General features: G+C 40.8%; 1 pseudogene; it reads left to right on the top strand.

The window, feature by feature from the left end:
• Positions 1-21,272, top strand: part of LOC121104206 — a 37,232-nt pseudogene extending 15,960 nt beyond the window's left edge.
• The last annotated feature ends 422 nt before the right edge of the window (positions 21,273-21,694 follow it).

Below are 21,694 nucleotides of genomic sequence, written 5' to 3'. Positions count from 1 at the left end.
AATGGAGATGTGACTGGGTACTATGATATTCTAAATTGGCAATTAGGCGATAATGGAGAGATTGCCTTTGTGAAGGTTGGAGAACATATATTCACAAACTCTAAGTTTGAACTTGTGATGAAAAAGAATGTGACAACATTTTGGAACACTGAATCATCAAAGGTTAGTTACTTTGACATCTTACTTACATACACACAGAATTTGTTTATATACACAGAGAATGTATTCCAGGCACTTAGAATATCAGACATCTAGAGTTGACTATTCCAAGTCAATTGTTTCAATATAGTACATATCTTTTCTATATACAGATTCAGCTGTTTTCTTCTGGAGCATTTTCTTGGACTATAGTTTTAAATATTAGTTTTATCATTTTGTTTTTCTTCTTCAAGTACTCCAGTCAAAGGGTTTGACTTCCTTTATCTGTCTTCTGTTTTATCCACTTTCTCTCTGATCATTTTTGTCCTTTTCTTTATTTTATCCTTATGCTTTTCATTGTTTTCCTGACTTTATTTGATACCCCTTATTACATTTTCATTCAAATATATTTGTTTTTGAATGCCTTGTAACTTTTATCTTAATTTCTGAGATGGCTTTATTTTGTTTTTAGTTTCTTTCCTGAGTAAAATGAATTTTTTCCATTTCTTCTAGTTGTATATTTATGTTTTTAATTTTTAAATACCTGACTCAGCTTATTTTTTATAATGATTTTTTATTATGTTATGTTAGTCACCATACAGTATATCCTTAGTTTTTGATGTAATGTTCCATGATTCATTACTTGCGTATAACACGCAGTGCACCATGCAATATGTGCCCTCCTTAATACCCATCACCAGCCTATCCCAATCCCCCCCGCCCCCCGCCCGAAGCCCTCAGCTTATTTTTACACATCTCTAAGTGTTTTTCTGAGAGTATTTAATTGTTGTACTGGAATATTTATTTAAGATGCTATGTTACAGGAGTTAAGATGGCGGAGGAGTAGGAGACACCGTTTTCAGCCGGTCCCGAGTCGAGCTGGATAGGTACCAGACCAGCCTAAACAACCATGGAACCAGCCTGAGACGCAGGAAGACGCATCTAGATCTCTACAAATGAACATCTCCAGCGCTGAGTATTGAGGTACGAAGCGGGGAGCCGTGAAACCGCGCGAGATATCGGAAGATAAACGGAAGGGGGAGGGAGCCGCCGCGTTCGGGCGCCGGGAAGCGGTAGCCACTTGCATGGGGGAGCGGGCGGGCTCGTGGTCGGCACCCGAAAACAGCAGACTGAGACCATGAGCCGGGTGCGCGTGCCACCAGGCATCTCGCGGAACCCCGGAATCCCGGTGCGCTCACTGGATCCAGACTGAGACCGGGAGCTTCCGGAGCGCGCGCGGGGCGGCTGAGCGGCTTGGCGGCGTTAAACACAAGGACAGGAAACCACGCCCGCCCTGGAAGTGAGGGCTGGGACGCGAGGTGTGAGGGCGCACTTCCCAGGGCAGCTGAGGGTTGGGCAGCACCAACAGTAACAGAGTTAAAGTGGCCAGACTTATTAGTAGAGAACGGGCCTTGTCCTTCTGTTTCGTGACAGAGGCTGAAGGGTCGGCCTCTGCTGCTCCTGACTCTCAAGAAGGGGCACAGCAAACCGCCAGGGAAAGCCGCCAGAGAACAAAAGCCTGGAAATACCGGCTCGGAGTGCCCATCCCCATCCCCTCGCAGGGGACACAGAGACTCTACCCAAACAGGGGTTGCCTGGTGCTCGGCGCGGCAGGCCCCTCCCCCAGAAGGCAGGCTGAAAAATCAAGAAGCCACAACCGGGCGCCTGGGTGGCGCATCTGAGCGCCTGTCTCCGGCCAGGAGGCGTGATCCCGGCGTTCCGAGGAAAGGAGGCCTCATCGGGCTCCTCCGGCTGGGGTCTGCTTCTTCCTCTCCCACTTTCCCTGCTTCTGTTCCCTCTCTCGCTGGTTGGCTGCCACATAAATATAATAAATAAAATCTTTAAAGAAAAGCCCACATCCCTAAGTCCTATAAAACAGGACACGGCCGGACCAATCATAATTGGGCTCACTGGACACCGCTTACTCTCCTATCAGAAGACAGAAGGAGCTCCCAGCATAAAGAAAGAAGGTGATCGTGCTACGCCACAGAAGCAATCGTTATGGATGTAACAAATCGAAGATGGATTCAGAGTACGATGGTCAAAAATGATGAGTAAATTGAAAAAACCATTAACGAAAAGGTTACTGAGAATATAGATCCTAAGGACATAGAAATGAGACAGAATCTGACAGAAATAAATTCTATGGCATGCCAAATGCAGGCAAAACTAGAGCTCTGACAGCTTCAGGAAATCGCAGAAGCAAGAGGAACAAGGTTAGTGAATTGGAGGATGGGTTAATAGAGGAAAAATATGAAAATAGAAATGGTCTGTAAAAATCCCGCCATGAATGTGGTTACGGAGATTTATGACTCAATAAGCAGATCCAATGTAGATCTGGCATCCCGAGTGGAGAAAAACAGAGGATCTAGAAGAGAGATATTTGAACAAATTGTAGCGGAAGCTTTTAATCTAGCGAGGAAACAAACATTGCGTGTCCAGGAGGCAGAGGACCCTCCCAAGCTCAGCCCTTGACAAACCTACGCCAGCGTCACGTCATAGTGCAATTACGCAAATATTAGATGCAAGGATGATCAGTATTGGCGGCCAGGGCAAAGAAATTTCTCACGTGACCAAGGCAAGAGGCACATCAGAAGTAAGTAGACCTGTCTACACAGACCTGGAATGAGAGAAAGGGTTGGGGAGCATATTTAAAAGCTCTTTCAGAGAAAAACATGCAGCCAAGGATCCTTTATCCAGCAAGGCTGTCATTCAAGAATTGATGGAGAAATAAAGACATTTCAGAATCGCCAGTCACTAACCAATTTTGTAACCACGAAACCAGCCCTACAGGAGATATTATGGGGAGTTCTATAAAAGTAAAAAGGCCCCAAAGAGTGATACAGAACAGAAAGTCACAGCCAATACAAACAAAAGACTTTACTGGCAACATGGCATTATTAAAATCATATCTCTCAGTAATCGATCATATGTAAATGGTTTAGACTTCATCCCATAACGTACAGGGTTGCAGATTGGATAAAAAGAAATGACCCATCCATTTGCTGTCTACAAGAGACTCATTCGAACCCAAAGATGCATTCAGACTGAGAGTAAGGGATGGAGTACCATCTTTCCGCATAAAATGGACCTCAAAAGAAAGCTGGGGTAGCAATTCTCGCCTTATCAGATAAATTGGATTTTTAAACTACAGACTACAGTTAGAGAGGCGCGAAGGAGCACTATATTATTCTTAAAAGGAAGTATTCAACAAGTGGATATGACAATTATAAAAATATATATACTTTAGTAACAGGGAGCAGCTTGAGAAGATATCACACAAGGCAACTCTTAACCAGAATAAAGAGACATATAAATAAAAATACATTAATAGTAGGGGACCTCAACACTCCCACTATGAAATAGACAGAACACCCTGGCAAGAAACTAAGCAAAAGAATCAAAGGCTTTGAATGCCATACTTCTCGACGAGTTGGACCTCATAGAATATATATAAGAACACTACACCCCAGAACCAAAGAATACTCATTCTATTCTAATGCCCATGGAACATTCTCAAGAGCATAGACCATGTTCTGGGACACAAAACATAGGTCTCAACCGATACCAAAGGTGAAGTATCCCCTGCATATTCTCAGACCCTGGCAGCTCTGAGAGTGGAACTCAACCACAAGAGGAAAAAATTTGGAAAAGAAACTCAAACACTTGGAGACTAAGAACCATCCTGCTCAGGAATGACTCGATAAACCAGGAAATCAAAAATCAAAATTAAACAATTTATGGAGACCAATGAGAATGAAAATACAACAGTCCAAACCCTATGGGATACTGCAAAGGCAGTCCTAAGGGGAAATACATAGCCATCCGAAGCCTCACTCAAAAGAATAGAAAAATCTAAAATGCAGTTTTTATATTCTCACCTCAAGAAGCTGGAACAGCAACAGAGGGACAATCACGCTGCAGCGAGGAAGCAGTTGACCAAAATTAGAGCTGAAAATCAATCAAGCAGAAACCAGAAGTACAGTAGAGCAGATCAACAGGACTAGAAGCTGGTTCTTTTGCGAGAGAGATCAATACAAAATTGACAGACCACTGGCGAGCTTATCAAAAAAAGAAAGAGAAAGGACTCAGATTAATAAAATTATGAATGAAAAAGGAGAGGTCACGAGCACCATTGAAGTGGAAGGATTATTAAAAATTTTTATCAACAGCTATATGCCAATAAACTAAGCAATCTGGAAGAGATGGAGATCCTTCCTGGAAACCTATAAACTACCAAGATTGAAACAGGAAGAAATTGATTTCCTTAAACAGGCCAATTAATTATGAAGAAATTGAGTCAGTGATAAACAACCTTTCCAAATAACAAAACTCCAGACGGATGGTTTTCCTGGGGAATTCTACCAAACATTCAAAGAAGAAATAATACCTATTCTCCTAAAGCTATTTCAAAAAAATAGAAACATTAGGAAAGCTACCAAACTCATTCTATGAGGCCAATGGCCTGTAGTCCCCAAACCAGGCAAGAGACCCCCTCAAAAGGAGAATTACAGACGGAGTTTCCTAATGAATATGGATGCCAAAATCCTCAACAAGATACTTGCTAATAGAATCAACAGTACATTAAAAGGATTATCCATCACGATCAAGTGGGATTCATACCTAGGATACAAGCATGGTTTAATATTCGCAAATCAATCAGCGTGATACATCATATCAACAAGGAAAAGACTCAGGAACCATATGATCCTCTCAATCGATGCGAAAAAAGCATTTGACAAAATACAGCATCCTTTCCTGATTAAAACCCTTCAGAGTGTAGGAATGAAGGTACATTTCTCCAATCTCATAAAAGCTCATCCTATGAAAAGCCTAATAAATATTATTTCAATGGGGAAAAGCTGGGAAGCCTTTCCTTAAGATCCAGGAACTTCACGACAAGGATGCCCACCGCCACTATTATCAACATAGTACTAGAAGTCCTTGCAACAGCAATAGACGACAAAAAGGGATCAAAGGTTGTATTCAAATCGGCAAAGAAGAAGTCAAAATGTCTCTCTTGCAGCTGACATGATACGCTATATGGAAAACCCAAAAGAAGCCACTCCCAAACTATTAGAAGTTATAGAGCAATTCAGTAACGTGGCGGGATATAAAATCAATGCTCAGAAATCAGTTAGCATTTCTGTACATCGACATAACTTGTAGACCTAAGAAAGAGAAATTGGAGAATCCATCCCATTTACAATAAAGCACTAAAAACCATACGCGTTACCTTGAATTAACTTAACCAGAGACTAAAGGACCCTATATTCTAGAAACTATAAATCACCTTGAAAAGACATTGAGGAAGACATAAAAGATGGAAAGATATTCCATGCTCATGGATCGGAAGAATTAACATAGTTAAATGTCCATGTTGCCCAGAGAACCTACACTTTCAATGCTATCCCGATCAAAATACCGAGTGACATTTTTCAAAGAACTGGAACAAATAGTCCTTAAATTTGTATGTGAAAACAGAAAAGGCCCCGAATCTCAAGGCGAACTGTTGAAAAGGAAAAACAAAGCTGGGGGCATCACAATGCCGGTTCTCGAGCTGTACTAAAAGTTGTGATCACAAAGACAGCATGGTACTTTAGCACAAAAACAGACACTAGACCACATGGAACAGAATAGAGAGCCTCCAGAAATGGACCCTCGGCTCTTTGGGCAACTAATATTTGATAAAGCAGGAAAACATCCGGTTGGGAAAAAGACAGTCTCTTCAATAAATGGTGCTGGGAAATGGTGGACAGCTACATGCAAGAGAATGAAACTTGACCACACTATCTCACACCATACACAAAAATAAACTCCAAATGGATGAAAGACCTCGATGTGAGACAGGATTCCATCAAAATTCCTAGAGAGAGAACATACAACAACCTCTAACTCGACATCGGTTCCAAAGCAACCTTTTTCATGACACATCCCCAAAGGCAAGAGAAACAAAAGATAAAATGAATTTATGGGACTTCATCAAGATTCAAAGTTTCTGCACAGCTGAGAAGACGGCTTACCAGAAAAAACTAAGAGGCAGCCCAATCGAATGGGAGAATATATTTGCAAATGACACTACAGAATAAAGGACTGGTATCAAGATCTACAAAGAACTTCTCAAACTCAATACACGAGAAACAAATAAACAAAATCAAAAAATGGGCAGAAGATAATGAACAGACACTTTTCCAATGAAGACATACAAATGGCTAACAGACACATGAAAAAATACGCAAAATCATTAGCCATCAAAAGGAAATTCAAATCAAAAACCACACTGAGATACCACCTTGACGCCTGCAGTAGAATGGCAAAAATAAAGACAAGGCAAGCAACAATTGTTGGAAGAGGATGTGGAGAAAGGGGATCCCTCCTACACTGTTGAGGTGGGAAATGATAAGTTGGTACAGCCACTCTGGAAAACAGTGTGAGGTCCCTTTCTAAAAGATTAGAGGCTACCCTATGATCCAGCCATTGCACTACTGGGTATTTACCCCAAAGATACAGAGCGTAGTGGTAAGAAGGGCCATATGCACCCCAATGTTCATAGCAGCAATGTCCATTAATAGCTGAAATCGTGAAGGAGCCGAGATGCCCTTCAACAGATGACTGGATTTAAGAAGTTGTGGTCCATATATCAATGGAATATTACTCAGCTATCGAAAGAACGAGTTTCTCAACATTTGCTGCAACATGGAGCGGCACTGGAGGAGATAATGCTAAGTGAAATAAGTCAAGCAGAGAAAGACAACTATCATATGATTTCTCTCATCTGTGGACAGACATAGGATAGGACGGTAGGGGAAGAAAGAGGGGGTAATCAGAAGGGTGGGAATGAAACATGAAGTTATGATCTATAGAAACAAATCTGAGACTTCAGGGGGAGGGGTGGGGAATGGGGATAGGGCTGGTGATGGGTTGTAAGAAGGGCACGTATTGCATGATGCACTGGGTGTTATACACAACTAATGAATCATCGAGCCTTACATCGGAAACTGGGGATGTACTGTATGGTGACTAACATAATATAATAAAAAATCATTAAAATAAAAAAAAAAGATGCTATGTTACATTATTCTTCTGGGTAATGGGTGTGTGTGTGTGTGTGTGTGTGTGTGTGTGTGTGTATGTTGATGGGATCTGCAGCAATGTTTTGATTTTCATTTTCTGTTTTCTTCTTATAGTAAACATACATCAAGGCACTTACACCTGCTTTTATTCATAGATAAGGATGAGAGTTTACAAATCCCTATTTCAAGACTGCCTTCTTTTAGTAGAGTGAAGAGTAGTAGTTCATTTAAGACATGACTTTTTGTGGTAAAGGAAAGCTTAATGTGTCTTTTGGTTTAATGGTTCACTCTTGTTTCTTCAGGATTCCTAATTTTCCCATTTTCTTTCCCTTTCTTCCACATCTCAGAAAGGCACTTCTCCCTCTCCATATACCTTCTAGTCCCAGTGAAGAACTTTCCCTAGAGCTGATGCTGTCTCGCTCCACGGTTCGGGACCTGTTTTAACATAGGCTGGAACAATAGGAATGATTTGTCTGCTCTTCATCAGCCTCTGGTTCTCGGTTCCCCCTTACTCTTTCCTGCACAGTTTTCCAGGTTTCCGTCCATTTTCCACCTACCCAGGGATGAGGGAGGAACTCTAGAGATGGCCTTGCTGGAATTTAATGGCTATTTCTCTACATACAAGTACTTTGAAGTTCATAGTATTTTCTTTATGATGCTAATGTCATGGGTCATGTGTGGTTTTACTTACTTTTTTTTTTGTTTTTTTAATTTGTGTGGTCTTTTTGAGAGGGTGTGTGGAGAGATTCCCAGTTTAGCAGCTACCATTATCCTGGGGCAACCCAGAGGTCTTTCTTTCCCCTTCTGATGGTAGTTCTAGAGGGACTTTATTTCTTCCTACCCTTTTTCTTATTTGTTCTCAGGGCCAAAGAATGATAGAGAGAATTTACAAATTCATAATACAATTTAGAGTGGGGAACACTAGCTACCAGTATAGTATATGTGTGGGTGCACAAATATGTCAACAAGCTTTGATGTCGCTTCAGGAAATCTTTTATAGGACAGAAAGATGAGTTTCATAAGCTTCAAATTCTTCCCAAAATATTGTTTTCAAAATTGTTCTGAGAGGTAGTAGAAATAAGGTTTGAGGATTAAATGCATCCTCTTTGGATGTAAAATACATCCCTACATAAAAAACTATTATTTTCCTTATTATTATTATTTACTGGGAGAGAATTATTGTTACTTATTTTACTTATTATTACAGTTTGTATTCCTCCTCCTTCTGTAACAACAAGAGGGCTTTGATATGCAGGACTGAGAAGTGGCTGGTGAGCTAGAGACTGGGTCCCCGGGTATGACATAAAGACAGCACCTGGAGAAGGACTGGAGAAAGTTGAGGGGAAACTTCATCACTTACCAGAAGTCACGAAGGAACCCCATTCCTTCCCAGACAGCTGAACTTTTTACCCTTAATGAAATATTAGTTCTAGGAGAGTAGGACTTGAGGGCCTTGGATATTCTAGTTCAGTGGTTACTGCCGGTCACAGTAAAACGATAGGGGGGGTGGAAAAGCACTGGCAATTTAATCTTCCATGTGGATTTCAGAATGAAGGGACCAGCAGGAGCCAGGACACTGAATGTGGGCATTGGTGCAACCAGGGGTTTTTCTTTGCTGCTGCAGACTTTTTTCGGGGGTGTGGGGTCTGTTTTCATCTTGATTCTTATTCCTCTATCTTCTCTCTTCCTGAGAAGAGAAGATCTCAGACCTGAGATCTGAGATCCCCAAACAGTGTTCCAAATTCTGCTGGGAAAAGATCTGAGAATAAGTGACAAGGAAATTAAGATTGCTGAGCTCCTATACTGTGCCAGATGCCTAGAAGAGCTTTTTTTATATCTCTTTTCATCTCTCTCTCTCTCTTTTTTTTTTCACTCTCTCCTTTCCATGGGCATCAGTAAACATATATAAACTCATGCATACTCACGAAAGCATGCACACAGACACACCAGTTTCTCCCTTTCCTGGCCCATCCTTAGGCAGCAATCAGATACACTATGACAGGATATAAAAATAAAAGTTACAGTGTTTGCCACTGTGGGGCCACAGCTCTCTTCTGCATTTTATTTCTTTGACCTAGAGCTGTTCTGTCCAAATCGGTAGCCCCTATTCACATGTAGCTTTTAAAATTTAAAATAATTAAAATTAAATAAAATTAAAAAGTCAATTCCTTAGTCATATTGGCCACATTTCAAGTGTTCAAGAGCCACCGGTGGCTAGGAGCACCATATTGGATATATAACACTTATATCATTGCAGAAGACAGAGCTGTCCTAGGCCTAGAGTATAAACTATCCTCTATGATCTACAACTCTCTCTCTGAATGGGGGCTGAGATTTTCACTTTGTATTCCTACTGCTGGGCATATAGTAGGTACTCAATATAATGTTTGCATGAAAAAGAGATGTTACTGCTTATATAGACAAGGCTCATAGACTGCTCGTTCTACTAAAAATTGATGGAAGAAGAGTAAAATATCGTAGTAGATTTCTATTTTAATAAGTTTCATTAGAGCATAATAATTTTATTTTTCTTATCTTCCTTATTAAAATTGGGGAAATATTTGTGTAATGAAATCGGTTTGAGTGAATTCGATACAAATTTACTAAGCATCTACTATGAGTCCTCCGCTTGTTAAGCACTGCAAAAAACCACTACCCTGAATTCCGGTCCAAGATGGCGACATAGGAAGACCCTGAACTCACCTCCTTCATGGACACACCAAATCTACACCTGTTTATAGAGCATTTCCTCCTGAAGAAGAACTGAAGGCTGACTGAACAGCTTGTGCACAAAAAAAGATCGAGAGACTACTCCGAGAATGACAAGAGAGATGGAGACGTGGTAACAAAGGGAACCCCCACCTCCGACACTGGGAACCTCAGTGGGGAGAGATAGTACTCTGAGATGACCTTGAGCAGATTTGTCTGTCTTGGGGCACAGAAAGAAAGGCTGAGATTTAAAAAAGCAACTAGAATATGAAGGGACTAGTCCTAGAACCTTGCCAAACAGGGATGGAGCTGCTGGAACTTTCTCTGGGCTGGAGGGGCTAGTGAGTGCTGGATTTATGTTCCCCCTCCACCTTGATAGTGCATATGGTAACAGGGTCGGTTTACCCTACCGGCCTGCTGCCTCAGCGTTTCCTGGGCCGCTAGCCCACACCAGCTCTAGCCATTCCACCAAGGAGGTTGCAGTACACACCGGAACATCCCTGGTCAGTGCCCACTTCAGTTCCAGCTATTGCACCAAGGAGCAGTGCCCCAGAAGACTTGAAGCCCATGCCACTTCAGCTCCAGACGGCTTGCTAGGGCACCCCTCGTACAGAGCACTCTGGGACTTCCTGCCTATGCCTGCCTTAGCTCCAGCTGCCCTGCCGTAGTGGCCCCTGTGCAGAACACCCTGGAAACACCTGGTCTGCACTGGCCTCAGTTCTAGCCACCCCCTGCATGGAGCACCCTGGGACCTCCCAGTCCACACTCCACCTCGTTTCCATCTGGCCTGCCAGGGCAATCCCTGTCCTGAGCACCCCAGGACACCCTGGTTTATACCCACTTCAGCTTCATCTGTCTTGCCAGGGCGCCCTCTGTGCAGAGAGCTCAGCAGCCTCCCACTTAGGACTCACTTCCGCTTAAGCTGTCCTGCCAGGGTGCCCTCTCTATGGAGAGCCCCAGGGCCATCCCAGCCCATGTCCATTTCAGCTCCAGCTATTTCACCAGGGCAGCTCCAGCACAGAATGCCTTGGGATCCCCAGCCCACATAGCTCCAGCCCACCAGCCAAAGTCACTGGGCACAGTCTACACAGGTGACAACCATAAGACCATTCCTTCAAGTGTAGGAGAAGTCACTGTTCCACTTAATTTATAGAAACATAGAAAGTCAAGCAAAATGGGAAGACAGGAATATGCTCCAAATGAAAGAATAAGAGAAAACCTCAGAAAAAGAACTAAATGAAATGGAGATAAGCAATATGCTCAATGAAGAGTTTAAAGTAATGATCATAAAGATGCTCATGGGACTGGAGAGAAAAGTGGAAGAACTCAGAGCTTCAACAGAGAGAGAAAATGTAAAAAAGCACCAATCAGAATTGAAGAATACAATAACTGAAATGAAAAATACACTAGAGGGGATCAACAGTAGATTAGCAGATACAGAAGACAGATCAGACATCTGGAAGACAGGGTAATGGAAAGCACCCAAGCAAAACAGAAAAAAGAAAAAAAATTTTTTTAAAATGGGGATAGATTAAGAGATCTCTTGCAAAAATCTTCAACAAAATATTAGCAAACCACAGTTGACAATACATTAAAAGGATCATTCATCACAATCAAGTGGGATTTATTCTGGGGATGCAAGGTTGGTTCAATATTCACAAATCAGTCAGCATGATATACCACATCAACAAAATGAAGGATAAAAATACTATGATCATCTCAATAGATGCAGAAACAGCATTTGACAAAATTCAACATTCATCATGATAAAAACTCTCAACAAAGTGGGTTTAGAGGGAACATACCTCAATATAATGAAGACCTTATATGAAAAACCCACAGCAAACATCATACTCAATGGTGAATAACTGAGAGCTTTTCCTCTAATATTAGGAACAAAACAAGGATGTCCACTCTCACTACTTTTATTCAACATAGCACTGGAAATTGTAGCCACAATAATCAGAAAATAAAAAGAAATAAAAGACGTCCAAACTGGTTAAGAAGTTAAACTGTTACCATTTGCAGATGCTATGATACTAATCATAGGAAACCCTGAGGACTACCAAAAAAAACTATTAGAACTAATAAAGAATTTGGTAAAGTTGCAGGATACAAAATTAGTACACAGAAATTGGTTGTAGTTTCTATACACTAATAACAAAGCAGCAGAAAGAGAATTAAGAAAACAGTCCCTTTTACAATTGTACCAAAAAGAATTAAATATCTAGGAATAAACTTAACCAAGGAGGTGAAAGACCTGTACTCTGAAAACTATAAAACGTTGAAAAAAATTGAAGACAACACCAACAAATGGAAAGATATTCCATGCTCGTGATTTGGAAGAATTAATTTCATTAAAATGTCCATGCTACCCAAAGCAACCTACAGATTCAGTGCCATCCCTGCCAAATACCAGCAACCTTTTTCTTAGAACAAAACAGATAATACTAAAATTTGTATGGAACCACAAAGACCCTAAATAGCCAAAGCAATCTTGAGAAAGAGGAATAAAGCTGGAGGTATTACAATTCCAGATTTCAAGATATACTACAGAGCTGTATTAATCAAAACAGTATGGTATTGGCACAGAAATAGACACATAGAATCAGTGGAACAGAACAGGGAGCACAGAAATAAACCCACACTTACATGGTTAATTAATCTCTGATAAAGGAGGCAAGAACATACAACGGAGAAAAGACAGTCTCTTCAATAAATCTACGAGGAGGGGCGCCTGGGTGGCACAGCGGTTAAGCGCCTGCCTTCGGCTCAGGGCGTGATCTCGGCGTTATGGGATCGAGCCCCACATCAGGCTCCTCTGCTGGGAGCCTGCTTCTTCCTCTCCCACTCCCCCTGCTTGTGTTCCCTCTCTCGCTGGCTGTCTCTATCTCTGTCAAATAAATAAATAAAATCTTTAAAAAAAATAAATAAATCTACGAGGAAAACTGGACAGCTACATTCAAACGAATGAACCTGGACCACTTGATTACACCACACACAAAAATTAATTCAAAATGGATTAAAGACCTAAATGTGAGACCTGAAGCCATAAAACTCCTAGAAGAAAACACAGGCAGTAATTTCTTTGACATCGATCTTAGCAACATTTTACTAGATATGTCTCCTTAGACAAGGGAAATGAAGGCAAAAATAAACTATTGGGATTACATCAAAATAAAAAGCTTTCCCACAACAAAGGAACCCATCAATCAAATGAAAAGGCAACTGACTGAATGGGAGAAGATATTGCAAATGACATGTTTGATAAGGGATTAATACCCAAAATATATAAAGAATTTATACAACTTAACACCAAAAACCAGATAATCCAACAAAAAATGGGCAAAAGACTTAAATAGACATTTTTTTTTTCAAAGAAGATATACAGATGGCAGACACATGAAAAGATGAGCAACATCATTCATCATCAGGGAAATGCAAATGAAAACTACAGTGAGATTATCACCTCATACCTGTCAGAATGGCTAGAATCAAAAAGATAAGAAATAAGAAATGTTGGTGAGGATATGGAGAAAAAAGAATCCTCATGCACTGTTGGTGAGAATGTAAATTGGTGCAGCCACTGTGGGAAACAGTATGGAATTTCTTCAAAAAATTAAAGACAGAAATACCATATGATCCAATTCCACTACTGGGTATTTACCCAAAGAAAACAAAAACACTAATTCATAAAGATGTATGCTCCTCTATGTTTATTGCAGCATTATTTATGATAACCAAGATATGGAAGCAACCCAGGCGTCCATCCATGGATGAAAGGATTTAAAAGTGGTGTGTATATGTATATAATGGGGGTATTACTCAGCCATAAAAAAGAATGACATCTTACCATTTACAACCACATAAATGGACCTAGAGGGTATTATGCTAGGTGAAATAAGTCAGAGAGAGAAAGACAAATACCATATGATTTCATTTATATGTGGAATCTAAAAAACAAAACAAACACAAAAACAAAAAGCAGAAATTAACCAAAAAAATAGAACAAACTGATGGTTGCCAGAGGGAACGGGGGCGGGAGGATGGACAAAGTGGGTGGAGAGGAATGGGAGGTACAGGTTTGCAGCTATGGATGAATAAGTCATGGGGTTGGAAGGTACAGCATAGGGAATGTAGTCAATAGTCTGTAATAATGTTGTATGCTGACAGACAGTGGCTACACTTGTGGTGAGCATAGGATGACATACAGACTTGTGGAATCACTATGTTGTACATCTGAAATTAATTTCACATTGTTGGTCAACTATACTTCAAAAAAAAAAAAGAATGCAGGAGCCAAGCAGAAGTTTTTCCTGGTCAAAAATTGGAAAACTTGAGCATCAATAAGGAAAATAAACATAGTAAAAGAAAACACTTTTTTTTAAAGATTTTTTTTATTTATTTATTCGACAGAGATAGAGACAGCCAGCGAGAGAGGGAACACAAGCAGGAGGAGTGGGAGAGGAAGAAGCAGGCTCATAGCGGAGGAGACTGATGTGGGGCTCAATCCCATAACGCTGGGATCACGCCCTGAGCCGAAGGCAGACGCTTAACCGCTGTGCCACCCAGGCGCCCCAGAAAACACATTTTTAAATCCATAAGTTCATAATGATATTCTCCTCCTTCCAAAATTAACCAGCTTTGGAGCATTCTTTGGAACCAACCTGTTATTTCACAAACTACAAAGTAAAGAGAAAGAAGTAAAACACACACACAACCCCCAAACACTGCCTCCATAGCACTTACAATGTAATTAATCAATTAACTGAGCCAATATTTATTGAGCACAATAGTACAGATACTAGATGCTCTCCTAGGAACTGGGGAAATGTCACTGTACAAAACAGAACAAATCCCTGACTAATGGAGCTAACATTTCAGTAGGAGGAAACAGGCAATAAATAAGACAAATAGATAAATTATATGTTATCTTAAAGGGTGATAGTGCTGGAGGGAAAAAAGTGGAAGGGCATGAGAGAGGGAGTGACGGGGGAGTGTTGTGATTTCACATACTGTGGTCAGGGAGGACCTCACTGCTGTGATATTTGAACAGAAAGGGAAGTGAATCCATGCATCATCTGGGGGCGGAGCGTTCCAGGCAGAGGGAATGGCGGTTTCTAAGCCCTGAGGCAGGGGCGTGCTTGGCATTTCCGAGGAACAGCAAAGAGGTCCGTATGGCTAGACAGAGCGAAGGTAAGGGAGAGTAGTGGGAGAGGAGGGAAGAGAGGTGAGACAGGGTAGATCACATAGGGCCTTATTGATTATTTCAGGACTTTGGCTATTACACTGAGTGAAAAGGGGAGCCACGGAAGGGTCTTGAGAGAGAAGAATAATGGTCTGATTTAGAGTTTAAAGGATCATCTCTTGGGGCGCCTGGGTGGCTCAGTCAGTTAAGCGATCAGCTCTTGATTTTGGCTCAGGGCATGATCTCAAGGTGGTAAAACTGAGTCCCGCACTGGGCTCTGTGCTCAGCTTGGAGTCTGCTTGAGATTCTCTCTCTCCCTCTGCCTCTGTTCCTCCCCCTGCTCATGCTATCTCTTTCTCTAGAAATAAATAAATAAATAAATAAATAAATAAATAAATAAATAAAATCTATAAAGGATCATTTGTCTGCCATGCTGAAAATAAACTGAAGGAGTGAGCTGGGGTGGGGGACAAGAGTAGAAAAAGGGAAACCAATTAGAAGATCAATAAAATAATCCAAAATAATTTGGTGCTTGAGGCAAGATAGATGTGATAGAAATGGCACATAATAGGTTCTGTATATCTTACAGTTAGAAACCAGTGGATTTGCTTACAGACTGGACTTGGAAGTGTCCTGCATCAAATAATTAGTGGGGAGTATACAACGTGATTTAACCCGTGATGGTAAACTGAGTCTGGAGGTTCGTGAGCAGATGGGCCTGAGTGAAGGAGAGGGTATATATAGGCAAATAATGCAAGATAAGGTTGGAGGTTATGGATCAGAATGGTGGTGTCAGTGACAGAAATGGGGAATTTGGGAGAAGGAATAGTAAATGGGGATAGCTTTGGACATGTTGAATTTGAGATGATGGTGGAAATTCAAAGTAGGGACATAACTGGAAGTTTAGATGGAATTAGAGTTCAGGTGGGACAAGTTGGTAGAGATCAAGATTTGGGAGTTCTTAAATAGAGCTGCTGGTCAAAGACGAAGAGTGAATGAGCTGCTTTATATCAAGAGATAAAAGCAGAGGATTAAGGCCAAACCTAAGATAATGCCCACAGTGGTGAGAAAGGTGGAGGATGTAGAACCAATAAAATAAATAAAAGGCCCAGTGGAGGACAAGCGAGCCTGCATTTCAAGGAAGGGTTGATCAAGAGTGCCAAATATTGAACAGATACAAAAGAGAATGTAGCTAGAAGAAAAGCTAGCAGACACGGCAGGAAACATTTTAGTGAGACGAGTAGGTTGGAAGCTAGATTACTGGGGTTGAGAAGAGGAGGGATACTGGGAAGTGGAACAAAGAGGCCTCAGCTCATTGTTTATGATGATTTTCAAAGAAAGATATATGGAGAGCTCTTTTCAGAAGACTGGGTCAGGAGAGAGGAAATCCAGTTCATTCTGTGGTCACGTACACACCTTATAAAAAGTCTATCTGGGGGCGCCTGGGTGGCACAGCGGTTAAGCGTCTGCCTTCGGCTCAGGGCATGATCCCAGCGTTATGGGATTGAGCCCCACATTGGGCTCCTCCGCTAGGAGCCTGCTTCTTCCTCTCCCACTCCCCCTGCTTGTGTTCCCTCTCTCGCTGGCTGTCTCTATCTCTGTCGAATAAATAAATAAAATCTTAAAAAAAAAAAAAGTCTATCTGTTGTGTACAGCAATACACGCTTCAGTAATGTTACATGCCATAACTGATCTCAGAGATTTCTAATATTTTTCATTGTTATCTAATTCAGATTTAACCTATAAAATTCAATATAGGAAAATTCTGATTTCCAAAATAAATAAAAATATGATTATTCACTTTCCAAAATAAAAATTTCTTTAATGGAAACTACATTTTATCTCCTTTTTAAATAGGATGCTCTTCCTTTCCATTAAGATATAAACTGGTTTAGAAACATTGCATTTGTACTGGGTTTCAAAGTACACATCCATGTAGAATGTAAAGGGAGACCTGTATTTACCATTGAGCTCTCAAAACTTTTTTGTGAGAAAATATTCCAGTGTTACGCCTTGTCCACATTTCCTTTTTGTCCTGTAAATTTTTCCCATGGAAAAGATCTTTTATTTTTCTTTTCTACTGACCCTTTATGACACATCTTTGACTTTCAGACTATGTTGGGTGACCTTGTGAGAAGAAATCTTTTTCAGGCTTTCCAGACAATTCTTGGGGTCACTGGCCGCCCCACAAGCAGGAACAGATTTATCAAATTGTCCCTTCCCCAGAGTATCACGGGCATAGAGGCTGGTCTGAGGCCCCAAAACTGGAAAGACCTAGCTCGAAGATGAGCTCTGAGTTCTAGAATCAACCACAAGACTGACTTTCAGCAAAATTCCTCTGTAGGCTCTCCAGGTGTCATTCATTCTCTTTGTCTGTTATCCTTGTCCAGATATCCTGGGTTTCCCAAGATACCACAAAACCCATAGAAATCCAGATGTGAACTCTCTCAGTTTTTTGTTTTTGTTTTTGTTTTCAGAGACGAGAGGCTTTGTTACATGCATTGTATTTGTCTTTGCTCGCTTCCTCATTCGGTGTGTACTGATCTATGTCATCCTGGGACCTGGAAGGGGATTCGTCAGGGGGAGCTAATATGTTGCTTTGACTGCATCCCATGTGCTGATGGACATGTGTCACAGGAACCAGGTAGAGATGGTCATATTTTCCAATGATGTTGAAATGCGATTAGATTAAGCATGCTCTGGTGAAGAGGGCTTTGTGAGCCATCTTTATAAATAGGTGTGAACAATTTATAACAAAAATCATTATAATCCATCAAACTGTTGAATATTCTGTGCAGTGTGAAAAAAACCATAATATTGGGTTTCAGTTCTAAAGCTGCTACAGTTGGGAAAAGGATTTGCACCTGTGAATTTAAGAGAAAAAAATGTTTTTAAAATGAAATGTGAAACGTGAATAAATGGATTCATAAAAAGTACTTAAAATCATTTCAATTTCTAAAATAGATTAAACGTTAGTTAAGTAAAAAATAGTGAATAATAGGAAAAATAAGTGAATTACAGTTCTATATTCCACTGTATTATCTCTCATTTGGAATTACAAGATTGAGAATTCTATCCCTAAAGACAATGGACTTAAGGCCATAATTACTTAAGGTTTGCGGGATGAATTTTACAGATGAATTCCGTAACAACCACTCTATGACTTTTTCTCCACAACCTGCTCCATTGCCGCTCTTCATGACCAGGATTTTATTGGGGTTTGGTTTGCTTAGCCTTAATGAAGCGTGTTGGATCAGGTGTACTTTATCTCTGCTTATCTCTGTCTTTAAAGATAATACATGTGGTCCTTGTCCTTTTCCAAAAGGCCCTCAATTACATTTTATTTCAAGGAGAATTTTTAAAAATGTAAAATTTTCTCCAAATGGAAAACAGGTAACCTGAACACCTCCCTGAGTCCCACGTGACCCAGTCTCTGCACTGAGTTACATCAAGAGAAGTCCAATTCAGCAGTCCAAAGGGATTGAAAGGGAATTCCGATCTTTACCTGCAACTTTCAGAGAACATTAAAGAGATCTATTTGATAATTTACTATGAATTCACCTCAAATAGCTTCTTCGTATGTTGTAATATTCTCCCTTGGAGATTCTGCCCAGCTGAAGGCTCCCAACTTTTTCTCAACTTTAGTCAACATGGTTGCTCTTTTTGTTTCCCTTCTTACTCTCAGTTCTTCTCTGCCTATTCTCTGGAATCTGCATCTGGAGGATAGAGAGGAGAAAGCGGAGGGAGAAAAGACAAAATTCTTCTCAGTAGGTGGCAGTAATGTTGAATGGAAGGTTGAAAACATTTGTATTTTGGGCACCTGGTTGGCTTAGTCAGTTAAGTGTCTGCCTTCAGCTTAGGTAATGATCCCAGGGTCCTGGGATGGAGTCCCTGCATCAGGCTTCCTGCTCAGCAGGGAGTCTGCTTCTCCCTCTACCCCTACCCCCTGCTTGGATCTCTCTCTCAGGTGCTCTCTCTCTTGCTCTCAAATAAATAAATAAAAATCTTTTTAAAAAACTTGTATTTTAATCAACCTTATCACAATCCTCTTGATTGTTTCACCTTAGTAGCTTTGCTTTTCTCATGCATGGGAACAATTTGTGGATTGTTCTTTGGTTTATGAGGATACATACCTCCCTTCTCAACTGGATACTTGGAAGAGAAAGAGGCATCTTACTGGAAAAGGCCCATACGGGAAAGGTGGAAACCAAGGAGGCAGACTGATTTCCCAAAACTGAAGATAATTCTCAATCTGTAATATTAGTTGCGCAGTCTAAGACCATTGTATTGCTGCTTTTTCTTTCCTTTTTTTTCTTTTCTTTTCTTTTCTTTTCTTTTCTTTTTTTTTTTAGATGTTGTGTATTTTGTAAAAGGAATCTCAATGAATCCTGCACTAGGTCTTTGGCTGCTCCGAGCTATTTGCAGCTGAAGGGGACAATTGATTTTCTTGCAGTCAATCCTCTGTTCTTTGTTCATTAGCTCAAAGGGAGTGTGAACAATGTGGTAAAGACTATTGGTCAAATGCACAAAAGAGCGAGGGTGTGCTGAAAGAGGTGGAATTCCTTGCTTAGGACGAGGCCCTGGGCTTCATGCTTGTCATTCTCTCTATCTTTGGGGTGCTTGTGGTCTTGGCAGTCAGAATTGTGTACGTGATATACAGGCATATTCCGCTTGTGAACGCCGATGACCGGGAGCTGAGCTTTCTCATTCAGCTTTCTCGTCATCATACTGCTGTCTTCCGTGCTTTTCATTGGCAAGCCATACAACTGGTCCCGCATGACCCGCCAGGTCACTTTGGCAACAGGTTTTTCTCTTTGCCTGTCTTGCATTCTTGGAAAGACTATATCACTGTTTTTAGCCTACAGAATTTCTAAATCCAAAACCCAACTTATGTCCATCCACTCCCTTTATCGAAAAATCATTGTGCTGGTCTCTGTTCTAGTTGAGATTGGCATATGCATAGCCTACTTAGTATTGGAGCCCCCATGATTGTATAAGAACATGGAATCTCAAAATATAAAAATTAGTTTGGAATGTGATGAAGGTTCTGTAGAGCTTTTATGCTCTATGGTTGGGATCGATGTCCTCCTGGCCTTGCTGTGCTTTCTAACAACCTTTGTCACTCGCCAATTGCCGGACAATTACTACGAAGGAAAATGCATCACGTTTGGAATGCTGGTCCTTTCATCATCTGGATCTCTTTCGTCCCCGTGTACTTGAGCACCAAAGGCAAGTTCAAAGTAGTTGTGGAAATATTTGCAATCTTGGCATCCAGCTATGGTTTGTTGGGTTGTATATTTGCTCCCAAGTGTTTCATTATTTTGCTGAGGGCAGCAAGGAACAGGGATGAAATTGTTGGTGGAAGAGCCCCCATCATAGATAAGAGCATCCAACTGACTTTAGCCTCTGTGAGCAGTAAGCTTAATAATTCCATAGCATCAGCTGTTCCGGATGACCGGAGTTGTGAGTTACATGTGTCCTTCAAAGCTGCAGTGGTGACATGGGTCAACATTCCCTTTCCGGTTGCTCCTGCAGCTGCCCCCTGATGCTCTGGGATAATATTGAGGATTTGGGTTCTAGTAGTATGGTCCTAGCATAGGATATGAAATTTCATACTGTAAGATACCATTTAGCAGGAATTAGAATACCTGTTACCCCTGAAACTATAAATAATTTCATTCAAACATTTCATAATACTTTGGTATGAGGAGTGTATATTAGAGGGCACAAGTAACCTAAAATGATGGATAAAAAACCTGGTTCTTGAGTATGTTTCTTTTTATATCATGGGTGTCTGGGCTAGAAATTTACATCAAACAAAGTCAGCTCGTGGGGACCAAAAGACATCTTGTTAATGCCTCTACAGAATAGATAGCTTTTCTTGGATTGAGGTAAGAATTATAGCTCATAAAATTTCCCCTGGAGCAGGGCATTTGGTAACAGAATTTAGGTTTTGAAGGACTCTGCAGCAAATGGATAATATTGAAGGAACTGGGATGTGAACAGAGCTCATTTCCTTCTTGAATTCATAATGGGAATAGGCAAGTTTCTTCCAGAGGGAAGGCAAGGACCACTTCCTCCAGAATTTCCTAGATAATAGTAGTAAAATATTTGAGTTTCAAAACATTCTTCTGCTTAAAAAATAAAAATAAGGGGAAGTAAGATATCAGCAAAGCAGTTGTTATGTTGATTATATAGTGAATACCCAAAAGCAAAGTAAGCAAATGTTTAACATGAGCAGGTAGTAGGATGCAAGATATTTTATTATTTTTTTATTTTTTTAAAGATTTTATTTATTTATTTGACAGAGACAGAGACAGCCAGCGAGAGAGGGAACACAAGCAGGGGGAGTGGGAGAGGAAGAAGCAGGCTCATAGAGGAGGAGCCTGATGTGGGGCTCGAACCCAGAACGCTGGGATCATGCCCTGAGCCGAAGGCAGACGCTTAACCGCTGTGCCACCCAGGCGCCCCCCAAGATATTTTAGAATAAATTAAGTGATAGATATTTACTCTTTGATTATCCAGAGTTAACTGGAATGTTATAAACATTTTTTCAATCTTCTTCCAGACATAAAACCTTAAAAAT

The sequence above is a fragment of the Ursus maritimus genome, unplaced genomic scaffold (genome assembly GCF_017311325.1).
Source record: "Ursus maritimus isolate PB19 unplaced genomic scaffold, ASM1731132v1 scaffold_20, whole genome shotgun sequence".
Lineage (NCBI taxonomy): Eukaryota > Metazoa > Chordata > Mammalia > Carnivora > Ursidae > Ursus > Ursus maritimus.
Note: the sequence above shows the minus strand (reverse complement) of the source record. Positions and strands in the feature narration are given on the sequence as shown.